Source organism: Xenopus tropicalis, chromosome 1 (assembly GCF_000004195.4).
Source record: "Xenopus tropicalis strain Nigerian chromosome 1, UCB_Xtro_10.0, whole genome shotgun sequence".
NCBI classification, from domain to species: Eukaryota; Metazoa; Chordata; class Amphibia; order Anura; family Pipidae; genus Xenopus; species Xenopus tropicalis.
Genome location: NC_030677.2, coordinates 205,406,405 through 205,426,751, shown reverse-complemented (window position 1 = coordinate 205,426,751; position 20,347 = coordinate 205,406,405). Strand labels below are relative to the sequence as shown.

The window sequence follows — 20,347 nt, the reverse complement described above, 5'->3', positions numbered from 1 at the left end:
GCACCCACACACTGTTAGGGAACTATCTGGTCAGCGCCAGCATTATCACTTGTCAGTAATGCCAATCTATGGGGCTGATTTCGGCCATGCTGATATTTTCATTTTACTTAGAAACACAGTGCTTAAAGGTTTATATATTGTCCCCCTCTGCAAAAAATGATGTGTTATTGTATTTATTTTTTCAAAAATTACTTTATTATTATTAAGTAGCACTGTCCATTTAAACCAGTACAGGGAAAGGCAGAGGTGCCCTCTAGGTGGCACCCAATAAGGAACCCTTGTGCACCCTGTACATGCCAATATTTACTTTAGATACAGTGATAAACGGTTTCATGGAAATCAGTGGCTGATAACACTGGCTATAAATCACTTCCCACAGTTCCTATTACAGACCTGCCCCCCCAGCTCTCCTCTATAGCCACTCCGTGCAGCCCAAAACATCTGGTAACTAAAGGGTGATGTACAAAATAACCCAATATTGCACCCAAAACAGGAGGTTTAGAAAAGTGGGGCATTATGCCTGGACATTCCCCCCCTCCCCCACCCTGTGTGCAATGGAGAAGAGGGGGCACACCAGCAAGCAGTAGGGCAGCCCCCATTCTATATAATAAGGACAGACTGCACACTGACATTTCCCAGAGGAGGCGGCACTGCATATAATCACTAATTAGGCTAATTGCTCTGCGCTGGTTCTGCGGGCGCTGCTAAGCACATGAATACAGCAGGGAAGCACTGCCCGATATAATCCCGTTACTCCCAGGGCCTTCAGCAGCACTGCCAGCGAATGCCAGCCCAGGGCACCATGCCAACCAACACAGGTGTCTGGCCCGCTCTGCCTCCTATCATCAGTGCCACTCACACACTCACATCAGCCAAAATCCAGTCTTGTTGCACTGAGGGGTCACTAGACTGCCTGTGTGCATGTTGCACTGAGGGGTCACTAGACTGCCTGTGTGCATGTTGCACTGAGGGGTCACTAGACTGCCTGTGTGCGTGTTGCACTGAGGGGTCACTAGACTGCCTGTGTGCATGTTGCACTGAGGGGTCACTAGACTGCCTGTGTGCGTGTTGTACTGAGGGGTCACTAGACTGCCTGTGTGCGTGTTGCACTGAGGGGTCACTAGACTGCCTGTGTGCATGTTGCACTGAGGGGTCACTAGACTGCCTGTGTGCATGTTGCACTGAGGGGTCACTAGACTGCCTGTGTGAGTGTTGTACTGAGGGGTCACTAGACTGCCTGTGTGCGTGTTGCACTGAGGGGTCACTAGACTGCCTGTGTGCATGTTGCACTGAGGGGTCACTAGACTGCCTGTGTGCATGTTGCACTGAGGGGTCACTAGACTGCCTGTGTGCGTGTTGCACTGAGGGGTCACTAGACTGCCTGTGTGCGTGTTGCACTGAGGGGTCACTAGACTGCCTGTGTGCGTGTTGCACTGAGGGGTCACTAGACTGCCTGTGTGCGTGTTGCACTGAGGGGTCACTAGACTGCCTGTGTGCGTGTTGCACTGAGGGGTCACTAGACTGCCTGTGTGCGTGTTGCACTGAGGGGTCACTAGACTGCCTGTGTGCGTGTTGTACTGAGGGGTCACTAGACTGCCTGTGTGCGTGTTGCACTGAGGGGTCACTAGACTGCCTGTGTGCATGTTGCACTGAGGGGTCACTAGACTGCCTGTGTGCATGTTGCACTGAGGGGTCACTAGACTGCCTGTGTGCGTGTTGTACTGAGGGGTCACTAGACTGCCTGTGTGCGTGTTGCACTGAGGGGTCACTAGACTGCCTGTGTGCGTGTTGCACTGAGGGGTCACTAGACTGCCTGTGTGAGTGTTGTACTGAGGGGTCACTAGACTGCCTGTGTGCGTGTTGTACTGAGGGGTCACTAGACTGGCCGGCCTATAATTTCCCTGCAGTGCCTGAGGTGCCAGATGGGAGTTGTAGCTGCCAGTAGGTACAGTTACGTACTGTGTATGTGTAAGTACCACTGTTGCACTGCTGGTTAATGCACTTGAAGTTGCGCTCTCTCTGTATCTAAAACATTCTTGCCATACTTATAGAGCACCGGCAAACTCCTCTGGCAAAGCATATTTGTTGCGACTCACTGCAGCGCTGTCAATTTGTCACCATTTGCTGCCAGTCACCTTATGTGAAGGTCACACTCCATTCACACACACAACTACATGCAAAGGAAGGGGGGTGTGCAACACTGAGCTGCAAAGTGCTCCTGTGGCAGCACGGCACATTTCCCAGCACAGGCAGTAAAGCAAGGTTTAGAAAAGGGAATATCGGGAATAAAGGTGGGAAACCGATTTGGAATAATGTACCCCCTACTGTAAATGATAAGGATATTAGCAGTCACTGAGGGGTTCTGTGCCCATATAAAGGCACAAGGCTGCAGGCTGAGTTATACAGGGAACTCTGAGTATCACTCATGTATTATAAGGGATAATGTACCCCCTACTGTAAATGATAAGGATATTAGCAGTCACTGAGGGGTTCTGTGCCCATATAAAGGCACAAGGCTGCAGGCTGAGTTATACAGGGAACTCTGAGTATCACTCATGTATTATAAGGGATAATGTACCCCCTTCTGTAAATGATAAGGATATTAGCAGTCACTGAGGGGTTCTGTGCCCATATAAAGGCACAAGGCTGCAGGCTGAGTTATACAGGGAACTCTGAGTATCACTCATGTATTATATGGGATAATGTACCCCCTACTGTAAATGATAAGGATATTAGCAGTCACTGAGGGGTTCTGTGCCCATATAAAGGCACAAGGCTGCAGGCTGAGTTATACAGGGAACTCTGAGTATCACTCATGTATTATAAGGGATAATGTACCCCCTACTGTAAATGATAAGGATATTAGCAGTCACTGAGGGGTTCTGTGCCCATATAAAGGCACAAGGCTGCAGGCTGAGTTATACAGGGAACTCTGAGTATCACTCATGTATTATAAGGGATAATGTACCCCCTACTGTAAATGATAAGGATATTAGAAGGCCCTGGGGAGTACCCTTGTACCTTTATATGAACACTGGGTGCATGCAGTATTTAGGTATGTATCCATGAATACAACACAGTGGGATTCTGAAGGTTACAGCTAATGTACAGACTGCACAGGGATACAATGTAATTAATAAAGATATACAGCAGGTACCTGAGGGCACAACCAGCCAGAGACAGAGGCTATGTGGGACACAGTCGGAATGCCTGGAATGTGTCTGACAACTCAGCCAACTGTTACATAATAAAAAATCACTAGAGAAATTCCCATGCAGGGAGCTCGCCGGTCATGTGACTCATTAAAGGGGAAGTGATTTGGAGCCATGAAAGAATGTAGCAAATGCCAACTGAGGGGGCAACTGACTTTGTTGTTCTACAGTCAGAACTAGGAGTGAGTGCAGAGAATAGAAAGGGACAGAGAGGAGGAGAAAAGCCACACAGAAACGGCAAGGTTCTCACTGCCCTGGAACCCATGTGCTTAGAACATGTCACCTACAGTATTCCCTACCTACCGCGCGGCCCACATTCCTTAGCTACTGTGCCGCCCATATTCCCCATATTCCTTAGCTACTGTGCCACCCATATTCCCCATATTCCTTAGCTACTGTGCCGCCCACATTCCTTAGCTACTGTGCCGCCCATATTCCCCATATTCCTTAGCTACTGTGCCGCCCATATTCCCCATATTCCTTAGCTACTGTGCCGCCCATATTCCCCATATTCCTTAGCTACTGTGCCGCCCATATTCCCCATATTCCTTAGCTACTGTGCCGCCCATATTCCCCATATTCCTTAGCTACTGTGCCGCCCATATTCCCCATATTCCTTAGCTACTGTGCCGCCCATATTCCCCATATTCCTTAGCTACTGTGCCGCCCATATTCCCCATATTCCTTAGCTACTGTGCCGCCCATATTCCCCATATTCCTTAGCTACTGTGCCGCCCATATTCCTTAGCTACTGTGCCGCCCATATTCCCCATATTCCTTAGCTACTGTGCCGCCCATATTCCCCATATTCCTTAGCTACTGTGCCGCCCATATTCCCCATATTCCTTAGCTACTGTGCCGCCCATATTCCTTAGCTACTGTGCCGCCCATATTCCCCATATTCCTTAGCTACTGTGCCGCCCATATTCCCCATATTCCTTAGCTACTGTGCCGCCCATATTCCCCACATTCCTTAGCTATTGTGCCGCCCATATTCCCCATATTCCTTAGCTACTGTGCCGCCCATATTCCCCATATTCCTTAGCTACTGTGCCGCCCATATTCCTTAGCTACTGTGCCGCCCATATTCCCCATATTCCTTAGCTACTGTGCCGCCCATATTCCCCATATTCCTTAGCTACTGTGCCGCCCATATTCCCCATATTCCTTAGCTACTGTGCCGCCCATATTCCCCATATTCCTTAGCTATTGTACCGTCCCTATTCCTTAGCTACCAGGCTGCCTGTATTCCCCATATTCCTTAGCTACCAAGCCTCCCATATTACTTAGCTATCGTGCCGCCCCTATTCCTTAGCTACAAGGCTACCCGAATTTTTTAGCTACTGGGCTGCCCATATTCCCTAGCTACCGGCTGCCCATATTCCTTAGCTACGGGGCCGCCGGTACTCCTGCATGCAGTATGTATGTATGTATGTATAACTTTATTTATAAAGTGCCACAAGGACACGCAGCGCTGTACAATCTTACAGAATACAAAATAACACACAGGGAGGACAAGTGATCTATTAAGTAAATACAATATATGTATATATAGAAAATAATCATCTGTGGCCAGCACACCCTTCAATGTTTTATCAAAAATTTTTTTTATTGTAGATATATTGTTAAAACCAACGTTTCGGTCCTCATTAGGACCTTTCTCAATCCTTGAGAAAGGTCCTAATGAGGACCGAAACGTTGCTTTTAACAATATATCTACAAAAAAATTTTTTTTGATAAAACATTGAAGGGTGTGCTGGCCACAGATGATTATTTTCTATACATTCATAATTTTGGCTAGCACTCCGCAGAATATTGAGCCTTGGAGTGCGGACACCATTTGGATTGATATATATATATAAGTGCCATGTGGTATGAGACACAGTAGGAAGGAGGTCCCTGCCCCATAGAACTTACAATATAAGTGCAGTATATTACATAGCTTTGCCGGGTGTTGGCTTTGGCGCCGCCATATTTGCAGAGCTGCCTAATGATAAGAATATGAGGCAAATTAGCAGGAGATTTGGGCAGAGGTTGCCTGGGAACAGATGCTCTTACAGCTTAAAGCTTTGTGCACGTTACTCCTGGCGTCCATAGAAAATTCCACTCCAGCTCCGCAGTCGGCGCTGCCTGCCAATACAAACCCCTCCGTGCCGCAGGGAGAAACCATTACGGCTCCATAAAAGGAGCAAAACCTCTGAAACCAATTCAGCTTTTCTCTGTAGCAGGAGAAGTTCCCAAGTACAAATGGCACCTTGTTGGTATTTATTGCAGTAGGGGTACATGCCAGTGCACCTAGGGCAGGATTGGCATGAATTCCAGCAGCAATGTGCCACTGTACCGGCATAAACCAGCGTAAGTCACCATTTGTGCCCCCCATGCCTCCCACAAGAACAGATTTAAAGGGGAAACAATATAAAAAAAAAACTTTCTAAGCGTCAGCTTATAAGGCAGCTGCTTGGGGGTGCAAGGTGCAGTGGAACCACTTGGCTACTCTTGGTACCATTAGTGCAATGGATCACAGCAGGCTTATTACACACCTCCAGGGCAGATTAGTTATAATCCTGTGACAACGTATATAAAAGACACACTGTATACTAATCCCCACAGCCGGCAGCTTACAGTAGGCAAGACTGTACACTATTCCCAAACCCCAGTAGCGAAGGGAAGGAATGATACATTGGGGATAATGTAATAAAAGGCTTTGGTACCGGTTCTAGTAAATATAAGAAATCAGCAGGTAGCACTGACTGGGCTGCATTTAAAATCAAATACTGAACTGGTTGCTATGGGTTACTAGACCTGGAGTAAGCTTTGCATCTGCTATTACATTTCCCAATATGTACAGTATTTTGACTTCCAGCAGCTCAGCTACTATTCCTATTGACATCACCTATGCCAGTCATACCTGGCCCATCCCGCAGCAGTCTGTTTTTGCTCCCCGAAAGGCTACCTGTCACAAAACCCAGCAATGATGTCACTTTAAAGGACATGTCAACCCCAAAAATAAGTTTTGGGGTTGCCTAATAAAAAAAACATAATTCTAAGTAACTTTCCTATGTGAATTTATTGAAAATGTAGTGCTTTAAAAGTTATGTGTAAATGTAATTGTTATAGAAAGCAGCATTTGCTGAACTCCTGGTTGTTACTTTTTAAACAACGTTTCAAAGTTCAGTCTCCCCCAGCGAGTCGGGTCTGTCGGTCTCCCCCAGCGAGTCGGGTCTGTCGGCCTCCCCCAGCGAGTCGGGTCTGTCGGCCTCCCCCAGCGAGTCGGGTCTGTCGGCCTCCCCCAGCGAGTCGGGTCTGTCGGCCTCCCCCAGCGAGTCGGGTCTGTCGGCCTCCCCCAGCGAGTCGGGTCTGTCGGCCTCCCCAGCGAGTCGGGTCTGTCGGCCTCCCCCAGCGAGTCGGGTCTGTCGGCCTCCCCCAGCGAGTCGGGTCTGTCGGCCTCCCCAGCGAGTCGGGTCTGTCGGCCTCCCCCAGCGAGTCGGGTCTGTCGGCCTCCCCAGCGAGTCGGGTCTGTCGGCCTCCCCCAGCGAGTCGGGTCTGTCGGCCTCCCCCAGCGAGTCGGGTCTGTCGGCCTCCCCCAGCGAGTCGGGTCTGTCGGCCTCCCCCAGCGAGTCGGGTCTGTCGGCCTCCCCCAGCGAGTCGGGTCTGTCGGCCTCCCCAGCGAGTCGGGTCTGTCGGCCTCCCCCAGCGAGTCGGGTCTGTCGGCCTCCCCCAGCGAGTCGGGTCTGTCGGCCTCCCCCAGCGAGTCGGGTCTGTCGGCCTCCCCCAGCGAGTCGGGTCTGTCGGCCTCCCCCAGCGAGTCGGGTCTGTCGGCCTCCCCCAGCGAGTCGGGTCTGTCGGCCTCCCCCAGCGAGTCGGGTCTGTCGGCCTCCCCCAGCGAGTCGGGTCTGTCGGCCTCCCCCAGCGAGTCGGGTCTGTCGGCCTCCCCCAGCGAGTCGGGTCTGTCGGTCTCCCCCAGCGAGTCGGGTCTGTCGGTCTCCCCCAGCGAGTCGGGTCTGTCGGTCTCCCCCAGCGAGTCGGGTCTGTCGGTCTCCCCCAGCGAGTCGGGTCTGTCGGTCTCCCCCAGCGAGTCGGGTCTGTCGGTCTCCCCCAGCGAGTCGGGTCTGTCAGACTCCCCCAGCGAGTCGGGTCTGTCAGACTCCCCCAGCGAGTCGGGTCTGTCAGTCTCCCCCAGCGAGTCGGGTCTGTCAGACTCCCCCAGCGAGTCGGGTCTGTCAGACTCCCCCAGCGAGTCGGGTCTGTCAGTCTCCCCCAGCGAGTCGGGTCTGTCAGACTCCCCCAGCGAGTCGGGTCTGTCAGACTCCCCCAGCGAGTCGGGTCTGTCAGACTCCCCCAGCGAGTCGGGTCTGTCAGACTCCCCCAGCGAGTCGGGTCTGTCAGACTCCCCCAGCGAGTCGGGTCTGTCAGGCTGCTGCCTTGTGTTAGATTGTTTCGTATGCCAGAGCCCCCAGGGCAGGGAATAGAAAAGGCAAACACTGCTTCTAATAGCAATTATAGATATAAATAACTCAAAAACCATTACAAATTTGTAATAAATGTATATTGTAAGTTGCTTAGAATTATATTTTCTTTAATTAGGCAAAAAATTATGTTTTTGGCTATCTTGTCCTTTAAGTTAAGTTTTAGTATGTTGTAGAAAGGCTGATTCCTAGCAACTTTTCAACCGGTCTTCATTTTTTATATCTTATAGTTTTTTAATTATTTTCCTTTATCTTCTGACTCTTTCCAGCTTTCAAATGGGGGTCACTGACCCCGGCAGCCAAAAACAATTGCTTTGTACAGCTCCAATTTTATTGTTATTGTTTCTTTTTATTACTTACCTTTCTATTCAGTCCCTTCTCCTGTTCATTTTCCAGTCTCTCATTCAAACCACTGCCTGGTTGCTAGGGTAATTTTGACCCTAGCAACAGATACATGCTGAAACTCCAAACTGGAAAGCTGCTGAACAAAGAGCTAAATCGTTCAAAAACCAAATACCAAGTGCAAATTGTCTGAGAATATTAAGCTCCCTGTTATACCTGTATGCAACATGGCCAGGGACTGAAGGGGCAAGGTGCACCATAGGAAGCATGGGAAGGTAAATGGGGCAAATTACTTGCCCTTTGATCAAAAAGGGCAAAAATAATTTAATTCTAAAAAAATTCCAAAAACAAAATAAAAACATATAGATTAATACCCCCCGGGGCATGTTGCAGGCTTAGTGATGCCAGGCAGGCTAGGGGGCACAGAGGCTGCCCCTCCCTGGGTGCTGCCATGTTATACCCAGGTCATTATGAGACGCCATGAAGAGGCTTTTTGTTTTCAGAACAGGAAAATGAGGCATCCGTTTATAAAGCCCTCTCTCCAGCACGGAGGGATGGCCGGCTGCCAGCTCAGCACTCGCACAATGGATCCGAGCACAGCACAAAGGCCCAAATGCTCTTCCTCGGGGGGGGGGGGGGGGGGGGACAACCCCCGGCTCTAATGGATCCACCAGCGCATCTGCCTAAAGGGCAACTGACATGAATATAAACATATATATTCTTTTTCCTGCAGCAAACAGTATATTTCCTATACATCACCTGCATTATATAGGGTTTGCTGGTACCGCAATGGTGTGACAGACCCTTGGCATTCCCGGGGGCCCCCGCTATCTCCTGGATACATTCCCTGGCACAGATGCACTGAGCAAGAATTCCCTCTAAAAAGGATTTTATTATCAAATCCACACCTGGGTCCATGCAATTCTAGATTATCTCCCAGCCGGCCCGTCTCCAGCCGCCATTAATAATCCAATTATTTCATTTTCTCCTTTATTTATATAACGACAGCGCATTACCCTGAACATTATGCACATCACGACCCAACACACTTGTCTGTGGGGAGAAATAAATTCCTTCTTAGAGAAAACCCCCCACACAGGGAGAAAATACTCCTCGCCAATAGTGCCCTGGCTAGAATTGAACTCGGAACAGAGTGCTGCAAGGCAGCAAAGCAAACCACAAATGTCACAAATAAAGCAACAAGTTTGCTTACTTTTGAAAGTGGCAGAATGGCAGCCAATCCCAGCAAATCCAGAGTAATCTCTTGCAGGTGGGAAACATCAGTTGCCATTACATTTGACCATTTTTAGCAGATAACTTTCCCTTTAAAAAGTGAAGTTTATTGCCACATGGGCAAATCTGCAACTTAATCACTGGCTGCCAAAGAGTAAAGGTGGCCATACACGCACCGATATTATCGTACGAAACCTCGTTTCGTACGATAATCGGTGCGTGTATGGCATGTCAGCGAGCCGACCGATATCGCAGGAAGCTGCTGATATCGGACGACTCGCCGATCGGCCAGGTTAGAAAATTTTGATCGGGCGCCATAGAAGGCGCCTGACCAAAATTCTCCCTTCAGAGCTGAATCGGCAGAAGGAGGTAGAAATCCTATTGTTTCTACCTCCTTACCTGCCGATTCAGCCCTGAATGGTGTGTGGCGGATCTGACGATGTTTCGTGCGACCGACGGTCGTACGAAACATCGTGAGATCGCCACGTGTATGGCCAGCTTAAGGTTGCCCCATGCAGTGTCAGAAGGGGTCAGCCTAAGGGCTATAGCACACAGGGCATATACTCTAGCGACATTAAGTACCACCCCTTCCACCCTAGCCTCCCCCATTTACCTGCACAGGGAGCAGTAGTAGCGCATTAGGCCACTAATGCCACTGGCCTAAAGTACATGGGTACCCCTGGAACTATAGCAGGGTGACTGTTACCCCAAAGTTTCTATATATCTGTAACCTTGTTATGGGCTAAGGGGGCCCAGCCTGAAGGCCAGTTAGGGGGGGATTTGGGGTGAGTGCTTATTTGTGCCCTGGGTACCCCTGGAACTATAGCAGGGTGACTGTTACCCCAAAGTTTCTATATATCTGTAACCTTGTTATGGGCTAAGGGGGCCCAGCCTGAAGGCCAGTTAGGGGGGGATTTGGGGTGAGTGCTTATTTGTGCCCTGGGTACCCCTGGAACTATAGCAGGGTGACTGTTACCCCAATGTTTTTATATATCTGTAACCTTGTTATGAGCTAAGGGGGCCCAGCCTGAAGGCCAGTTAGGGGGGGGATTTGGGGTGAGTGCTTATTTGTGTCCTGGGTACCCCTGGAACTATAGCAGGGTGACTGTTACCCCAATGTTTCTATATATCTGTAACCTTGTTATGGGCTAAGGGGGCCCAGCCTGAAGGCCAGTTAGGGGGGGATTTGGGGTGAGTGCTTATTTGTGCCCTGGGTACCCCTGGAACTATAGCAGGGTGACTGTTACCCCAATGTTTCTATATATCTGTAACCTTGTTATGGGCTAAGGGGGCCCAGCCTGAAGGCCAGTTAGGGGGGATTTGGGGTGAGTGCTTATTTGTGCCCTGGGTACCCCTGAAACTATAGCAGGGTGACTGTTACCCCAATGTTTCTGTATATCTGTAACCTTGTTATGGGCTAAGGGGGCCCAGCCTGAAGGCCAGTTAGGGGGGGATTTGGGGTGAGTGCTTATTTGTGCCCTGGGTACCCCTGAAACTATAGCAGGGTGACTGTTATACAAGAAAAACTTTGAATTTTCTTTGAAACCAAATATAAAGAGAGGGAAGAGATTTTTGGGGAGAGGCTAAGGGGTATCTTTTTGGGGTTTGGGGTGAGTGCTTATTTGTGCCCTGGGTACCCCTGGAACTATAGCAGGGTGACTGTTACCCCAATGTTTTTATATATCTGTAACCTTGTTATGAGCTAAGGGGGCCCAGCCTGAAGGCCAGTTAGGGGGGGGATTTGGGGTGAGTGCTTATTTGTGCCCTGGGTACCCCTGAAACTATAGCAGGGTGACTGTTACCCCAAAGTTTCTATATATCTGTAACCTTGTTATGGGCTAAGGGGGCCCAGCCTGAAGGCCAGTTAGGGGGGGATTTGGGGTGAGTTAGGGGGGGATTTGGGGTGAGTGCTTATTTGTGCCCTGGGTACCCCTGAAACTATAGCAGGGTGACTGTTACCCCAATGTTTCTGTATATCTGTAACCTTGTTATGGGCTAAGGGGGCCCAGCCTGAAGGCCAGTTAGGGGGGGATTTGGGGTGAGTGCTTATTTGTGCCCTGGGTACCCCTGAAACTATAGCAGGGTGACTGTTATACAAGAAAAACTTTGAATTTTCTTTGAAACCAAATATAAAGAGAGGGAAGAGATTTTTGGGGAGAGGCTAAGGGGTATCTTTTTTAAGGCAAGCTAAGTAACAAATATAAAGAAAGCTAAGGTTAGCATTGAGTTTTTCTGGGTCCCCACCCCACCCCACCCCACCCCAGGCCTAGGGATCCCAATAGCAGCCTTGAAGGTCGAGGCAGAGGGCTGAATGGCAAGTCGCCTGGAAAAGCATCAGCTGAGAATTATTATCTCTTCTCCAGAAATAGTAACCCGGCCATGCACAACGCAGTGTAAAGGGCAACTAATCCTTGTGTTTAATAGATCACACTAAAATATTTCCAACATTTCAAGGGGGTCCATTACCAGCCTCTGTTTTTCAGCAAACTACAAAATAATGGGTAGTTTCCCTTTAAATGCAATATGCAATTGGTGTTTTTATTTTTAATTATTACCATTCATATTGTCAGGGGAAGCTTGCTGGCCAATCAAATGTTGCCATATCTTTCAATTCTATTGGCCAGTGGGCTGTCACTCAGTTGTTTGACAAACTGACAGTCTCTCCATTCAACTAAGGGGTGGGGGATGTACTAAAAGTCAAAAATGTTTGCACCACTTCTAGCAAAAAATAGACAACAATTACTGCTCTGCTGTCAGAAAGCAAACAGCTGAACGGTTGCTATGGGTTACTAGACCTTGAGCAAGCTGTACAAATACAATTGTTCCCAGTTCTTGAAAGTCATTTTTTCAGGTGGAAGTAAAGGAGCTATGCCCGGAATTCACATGACAGACAGCTACATACATTCCTGAAATACCTGAGCTGCCTCCAACAAAAGCACTTTGTGTGTCTCCGACCCACGCCAGCCAAGGCAATCAAACATTCCACAGAACAGATCTGGGAAGCCATTCCAAAGCTTAAAGGGGATCTCCACCCCAAAACCGTTTTTGCTATTCATTTCTGACTCCTGAAACAGTGTAGCGACAATCCATTCTCCTCCAGGAATCAGCTGGCTTCACTGCTACATTGTGTCAGGAGTCAGAGCCAGCAGAGCAGACAATATAAACAGACAGACGCTGATTTCAATGGCAATTCCATTTACAAATAACATTGTTTCCTATTGGTTTTAGTTTTTCTGTGAAGTTTTGATTTATCATCATGATAAATATAATGGAAAGACAAGCGTTCCCTAAGCGTGCCTTTAGTCTGGGCCAAGCGAGCCGACTGCCCTCCCATTGTGCACTATTACTGAATAGCCCGGCTGTGCCCGCTGCAGCTACTTGACCAAAACAATAGTCCCTTTTTGTTCCTTCTACAATCGGCCAACATCTGACGTCAGGGTGTGTTACCCCCTCGGCTACCCTCTCTCTGAATACCTGTTTTCCATCTCTGGGGGCTAAAAATATATTTTTTTTCAATTAAAAAAACACAATCATTAAGAATATATCAAATGTAAAATTGAAAGGAATAGGTATACACTAGGAAACATGAAACAGAAGTAGAATCTTGTTTGCTGCCAGGCCCAGACTGGCAATACAGAAACACTGGCAAATGCCAGAGGGGTTGCCATAGGCCAGTTCACTGGGCCGGTGTCAGGCTATTTAGGCTTTTGTGTACACAATACACATACACGAGCCCATACAGGCTCCCCTGTGCCGCAGAGCTTATCAGTCTATTAGAGAAACCATATCACAATATAAATAAACAATTTGCATGTAGACTTGGGTGAGTGCCCAAATGCACTGTGGGAACCCTGCCAGCCAAAGATTAGATACACAGCAATTAGCATCGGTAGTTTCTTTTACTTTCTTTTTACTTATTATTATTATTTTAGGTCCCAGACCTGCCGGCTGCACAATATTCCTGTTACAAGACCCCTTACTTCTGTAATGGCTGCAGATTCTGGGGATTTACAGTGCCCTAGAAGTGCCAAAGCACGAAGGGGCACAAAACTGGCACCTATTTACCCAGCCTTTGTATCTGGGGCATCACTGAGATCTGCTCCTAGCACAAGGTATATTTGGAATCAACCTGTGCCATAGGGCACCCTGGCACTTCCTAACCTGCTTGGGTGAGCTAGGGGGTTGGAAGGGACCAAGATGGGGGACACCTACCTGCCCCCCCAGCTCATTCTTCATGAATACAGAGCTGCCAAATGAAGGCAAACTGTAATCAACCAAAAAGCCCCGGTCCCTTGCACTGCAGACTTGCACCCCAAGCACTTATAGAGGGAAAGTGGACAACTGAACCCTGCCCCTCAATTGTTAAATACATCCTATAAAGAAACTGAAAGCTTCCGCAATACTGTCAAGACTATAGATGAGATAAATAGAAGCCAACAATGTCAGACGATCAACTGGCCATACATGCCATGATTTAGCCAACCAATTTGATCATACTATCTAGACATGTATGCCAGGAGTAGAGTCAGTATTTTTGACAAACACTCCTACTCCTGCTTGTTAGTTCACTGGTGCAGTCCAGTCATTAATTGATTAATTGATTGATTAACTGGTTAACAATGATATATTTCTGATTTTGTTTTCAAATGCTGAGGAGATACCAGGGCTGTGGAGTTGGAGATATGGAGTCCTGGAGTCGGAGTCAAAGGATTTATGCACCAAGTCCACAGCCCTGGGAAATACAGCGAGTTCTATGGATCAGTTGGGCATCTCTCATAAAGAACATGGCACTGATTACCCAAGTATCCCTGGCACCCACTGAGCTGGCACACGTATATATGTAGATTAAAACTGTAGTGTGCTTGCCTCTGGCCGCAGGGGGAATTGGGAAATCAAATTGGCACTGGTGTGAAATTGAACCAAAAAGGAGCATTTGGGGCACTGTGATGTATTAACAGTTAGAATACATAGCCAGCTAAATCCCCATACTTAATAATGGACAACAACATGGCAGCTCCCATCGTGTCAATATAAGTACACAAATGGAATATTCCATGCACACAATAGGGGAGGCCCTCATGCTGTCCTGTATAATAATGTAACAGCCCCTGAAATAAACTCTGTTTTCTGTGTGTATAACATAATACAGAGGAGAGAGTCAAATTGCCTCAAGCATGCTCCCAATAGAAATGGAAAGAGTCGAATCAGAGAAAGTATCAAGCCTTCCCTTAACTTCACCTGTCTGCAAATTTTAATCCCTATATGTAATAAAAAGTTTGCCCAGTAGCAGTAACCCATAGCAACCAATACGATGTTTGCTTTTAAATAGGTGACCAGTAAATTCTGCCTGCTGATTGGTTGCAATGGGTTACAGCTCCTGGGCAAACGTAGTGGCTTTTATTAAGTACCCCCATAAGTATTTGGGTGGAATGGCAGGGAAGTGATCATTAGATGGGCAGGGAAGGGGTGGCACAGCTGGCATATACAGACAGGGAGCCAGTCACTGCCCAAGGTCGATCTCTGCATTTGGGATATTACCACTGGCCGGGCTGAATAGTTAGGATACAAAGGTTATGTTTGTTGATCAGTTTCAGGCCTTGAAGGGAGCACTGAGGGATTATCCCAGGGATTACTCGCTTTTATATTGTCAACTCTAATGAGCAGGGCCCTCTCTCAATCCTGTATGGGTCTGTATTTGTATGTACTCTGTATGTTCCATATATGCCCTTTTACTGTACAGCGATGCCAAATATGTTGGCTTTATAAATACAGGTATGGGACCCATTATCCAGAATGCTCGGGACCTGGGGTTTTCCGGATAAGGGGTCTTTCCGTAATTCGGATCTCCTAACTTAAGTCTGCTAAAACATTATTTAAACAGTAATTAAACCCAATAGAATTGTTTTGCCTCCAATACGAATTAATTAAATCTTAGTTGGGATCAAGTACAGGTACTGTTTTATTATTACAGAGAAAAGGGAATCATTTAACCATTAAATAAACCCAATAGGGCTGTTCTGCCCCCAATAAGGGGTAATTAAATCTTAGTTGGGATCAAGTACAGGTACTGTTTTATTATTACAGAGAAAAGGGAATCATTTAACCATGAAATAAACCCAATAGGACTGTTCTGCACCCAATAAGGGGTAATTATATCTTAGTTGGGATCAAGTACAGGTACTGTTTTATTATTACAGAGAAAAGGGAATCATTTAACCATGAAATAAACCCAATAGGACTGTTCTGCCCCCAATAAGGGGTAATTATATTTTAGTTGGAATCAAGTACAGGTACTGTTTTATTATTACAGAGAAAAGGGAATCATTTAACCATTAAAGAGATACTGACACCAGAAAGTAAATCTTTTTTTTACATCTATCATAACATTGTCTTTATAATTTTGCCATAAAAATATTTGCCTGATGCGTTTACATTACCTGTCTGATCCTTTGTTCCTCTATGAGGGGGCGGCCATATTTATCTGTTAGCATTAGGAGCTATAACTGACAGGTTGGAAAGGGACAGTCAGGTTGGCAAAACAGTCAGGTTTAGGAACTTCAAGTAACAATTACTTACAAAACCAAACCTGTCAGCGAAAAACCATCAACACGACCTATAGGTAGCTTTTTATGTATATTCATAATTTGAAAAGTAGTTTTTTTGTGTCAGTATCACTTTAAATAAACCCAATAGGGCTGTTCTGCCCCCAATAAGGGGTAATTATATCTTAGTTGGGATCAAGTACAGGTACTGTTTTATTATTACAGAGAAAAGGGAATCATTTAACCATTAAATAAACCCAAAAGGGCTGTTCTGCCCCCAATAAGGGGTAATTATATCTTAGTTGGGATCAAGTACAGGTACTGTTTTATTATTACAGAGAAAAAGGAATCATTTTTAAAAATGTGAATTATTTCATTAAAATGGAGTCTATGGGAGATGGCCTTTCTGGATAATGGATTTCCGGATAAGGGGTCCGATACCTGTACTGTGATCATTAACTTAGTGCAAGATATGCCCCTGTGGTGCATTCTTACAGGTATTGGGGTATGGGCATCACTTGGCACCTAGTGCCACAGGGCGAGCCTGGTATGTGACAGACCTTACTTTGCCAGGCACAATATTCACTAACCATTGTGCCAACCATACATTTGCCATGATGCTTACACCCTGCATTACGACTGGTTGTAACTACACCCCCTGTGCTGAACCCCCAGGGTGAATAATATATAAAGTGCGCTTAGGCCTAGGCCACACAGGGCAATTTGCTGGCTCTCAGGAAATTACCACTGCCCACACTGGAGCAGGGGCATCAGGGAAGATTTATTCTTATAGTTAAAACTCTTGGAGCCTTCCAAAGCTCCATCCCACACTGCACCACTGACCAAGACCATTATACTGCCCCATTTGAGGTACCTGAGCAGGTTTGGTAATCGGGGCAATATTAAAGTGCCCAGTGGTGCAGATCAAGAGGAAGGGGTCTGGAGGGGCCTAGGGGTTTAACTGGAACCATCTCCTTCCCATCAAAGTCAAATTGGCCCTGCCATGCTATGGGCAATACTATACCCAATGTTTCTATATACCCAACTGAAGCATAGAAGGGCTTAAAAGGGTAAGCAATCCCCATTTCATTATTAACTCATTTTAGTTAAACATTATACTGAAAGTCCAGTCATATTTACAGAGCCCATGGCATAAGTCAGAGCAATACCACTGGTGCCTCTTGCCAGGGATTTTAATGGCATCTGTATGGCACAGACAGGGCAGATTTCTGCCAAAGTTAGCATGCATTTTTGGGCAAAGTGAGTCGGGCAGTATTCCACTCGCACAGCGAACCCCAAGTGTGACATTCCTCTATTTAGTTAGTTCAATGCATTTGTTTGTTTTGCCTCAGTGACATCTTCTTATCGCTTACACTTGTTGTTAAATCAGCCACAGGCATGAAGAGCAGCGGCGCAGTAAATACTTATGAGCCGTTCAGATAAAGGGCAACTGATCCTACACAGTGGCTTTGACCCTGCAAGTATATCCAGACCCCTTGCCATAAAGCAAGACAGCACTGCTGTTGTTTGCCAGGAAGGAATAGTAAATAGTCACGTGTGTACCAGAAAATTAATCCCCCAATAACTTTCCCCTACAGTTAAGTCACGGATCGCCCTTTTGTAGCTATCCACAGACCGTGCACGGGTTTGGGAACAAACAGATCAGCGTGGGGCCCCATTGCAGCGATGGGGGTGCAGAACAGAGCACAAGTAGCGCTATATATATATATATATATATATATATATATATATATATATATAATCTGCAGCAGCAGCACAAAAGGAAAGGATGGAGGATGCGAGGGGGCTGCACTGGGAAGGCAGCAGTGCATGGACAAGAAGCTCAGTTGTGCCTTCCCCTCTCGCTGTTGATGCTGTGAGATTGCGAGCATGTGCAGTATCACCAGCAGGCACCCATACCAGCACCTGTCACAGGGACCAGACGCCACACTTCACCCCCGGTCCCCACCCTGCTGACAGTGGGCAACAATAAATATACCCTGCTGGGCACATACAGATCCCATCATCCAAGTGTGGCAGCCTCAAAGGTGGGCAAGTAAATTCAGCCATGAGCCCCACCCAAACATCAGTGATTTACCGATTTAACCCCTTCAGCTCCATGCAGGCAGAAATGTTCATACCGGCCCTTCTTCCCAACGGGTGGTATTTCCTTTAAGGTTTGTGAAATGCACATTAGAATAATGCATATATAGGGTACAATATGGGCTTACTGCCATCAGCAGTGCTAGAACTACAATACCCATAAGCACCTGGGAGGCAGTGAGTGGACACTGATCTTACACCAAATACCATAAACACAGATGGCCAGTGCAAGGGGGCACTTTGGGTTCTCCCTTTCAACCAACTTTATAAACTATGCCAAATCGAGCACAGACGGGAGGGGGGGGCATCACTAACAGGGGGCACTTTATACAAAAGCCAAATAGGGAATAAGAGAAGCACCTGTGTAATACAGCCCATTTTGCAACACACAAGCCTGGCACACAGTGGGTTAAAGGAAGGGGTAATAGTAACAAGTTGGATGCTTGTATCCCTGGGGGGTACTGGTGGGCCGCACTCCCTAGCCCCCCTATAATATTCATTGGTGGAAGAGCGAGAGGCTGTGCCAGAGAGGGGTTGGCATGACCCAGCACACACGGGACTTAGGGGCATCGCCAATTTAAACAATGGAAGCTTAAGACACAGACCGGGCACTGATGCCAGGGAGAGTGGGATTGGATTAACCATTTCACGGAAAAGGCCTAATGCCGCTATGCTCTCAGGGCCCACATCCCAGCTGCTGCGTAACTACAACTCTCAGCATCCCCCTCTGACTGCCAGTGTCACACAAAATGCAGGAGGGCCCCATGCTTATTATCCCTGCTAGGTATATAGTCAGGGGCTTCCCCTATACCAGCCCTGTATGTGCCCCCAGTCCAGAGCCCAAGCTTCATAATAAACAGGGGGCACCCATGTTAGGGCAGGGCACCCATATAAGGGCACATCCTCTTACTGAGCCACCCCTGGGTGCCTGCCTACCCCTCATATACACAAACACCTACAGCACTGATTTCCCAACCTGGATCTGCCACATACTGTTAGACTACAACTCCCAGCAACCTCCACTGCAAAATAGAGGACTGAAGCTCCATGGGAAGTGTAGTCCAGTTCCAGCTGTGAGAGATCCCTATTCCATAGCAGCTGCAGCCCCCAGTGGGGGTCCCATCTGCTGCCTACCTTGGCTGTGGGTGCTGATATCCCAGGGCTGGCCCAGGCCGCCTCCCTATGGCAGCTCGTCCGCTTGTTGCAGGCTCATCAGTCCCGGAAGAGCCCGGACGCCTGGTCAGTGGCACCGGAGGAGAGAGATCCTGCCTGACACAGGGAGAAAGGCTGCGTGACGTCACGGCCACGCCCACTGCCCGGGCTACTCGTGGATCGGCGCAGGGCACGCCGGGAAATGTAGTCCGGCCTTTGCTAGTAGTCCTCCAATGTGCTTGTGTGGCACCCTGGCCTCAGGGAGGGAGTGAGGGTGAATGAGCTAGCCTCTGTAGCGCACTACAAGCTGCCAATAGGGGTGTTACACTGTAGCAGGGCTTATGGGTAGCAGGGAGTTTACAGTTATGATTAATAGGTATCATACATTTACCACAGGAAATTAATAAAGACCTGCAAGACCTCTAACTAGTGGTTAACTGTAAAGGTGGCCATACACATTAATCTCCTGATATCCCCACCTACATGTGGGCGATATCCGGCGAATCCAGGATAATTCGGTCATGTGGCCCTGGGGCCAAACAATCGAATTAGAACTACGGTAATAGGCAAAGTCGGTTCTGGGACTGCATCAACGAGCCGATGCGGCCCCCGATCCAACTACATTTTTTAACCTGACGATCGATATCTGGGCGATTTTATGCCCATAGTTAGTGCCCATACACGGCCCGATTAGCTGGCGAGTCTGTCTAAGTTACCGATATCGGCAGCTAGAATCGGCACGTGTATGGCCACCTTAACTCTCCACATTTCCACATCGACTGGGGATGCTGGGAATTGTAGGTACAACAACAGCTGGAGGTGGAGAATTTGTATAGACTTGATTTATATTAACGGTGCCCATACAGGGAATGATTTTAACTGCCGATATTGGTCCTTTAGACCAGCAGCTTATCTACCCGTGTATGGGCACCCCCGACGGGCCTCGCTGACAAACATCTGGCCTGAAATTGCCTAGGTCTTGATCAGGCAGGTTAAATTTCTCCGTCGGATTTCCTATGCCTGCCCTCGGGCCAAACGATCAAATTAGCCCAATATTGCCCACCCATAGGTGGGCATATTGGGGGAAGATCTGCTCATTTGGAGACCTTGCCAGACGAGCGGGTCTTACAGTCTATGCTCATCTTAACCCTCCACAGTCACTCCCAGCCTTCCGCCATTGTCGGGGTCCCCCTTCTCCACTAACCCAGGCTCTAGAGTTGCTCCTTCCCTGTGTTTTTGTGGCAGAAATTGTGTTGCATTCAACATACTCCCCAGCCATACTCTGTATAATGTAGAT

The 20,347-nt window shown here is 47.8% G+C and overlaps 1 protein-coding gene across 1 annotated transcript in view; it reads right to left on the bottom strand.

Annotated features, from left to right (window-relative positions):
• The window catches only part of ctif (CBP80/20-dependent translation initiation factor), a gene marked incomplete in the record, with an annotated part of 115,302 nt that extends 96,160 nt beyond the window's left edge, over window positions 1-19,142 (bottom strand). The window contains 1 exon segment of the mRNA NM_001078866.1: window positions 19,033-19,142.
• Window positions 19,143-20,347: the final 1,205 nt, after the last annotated feature.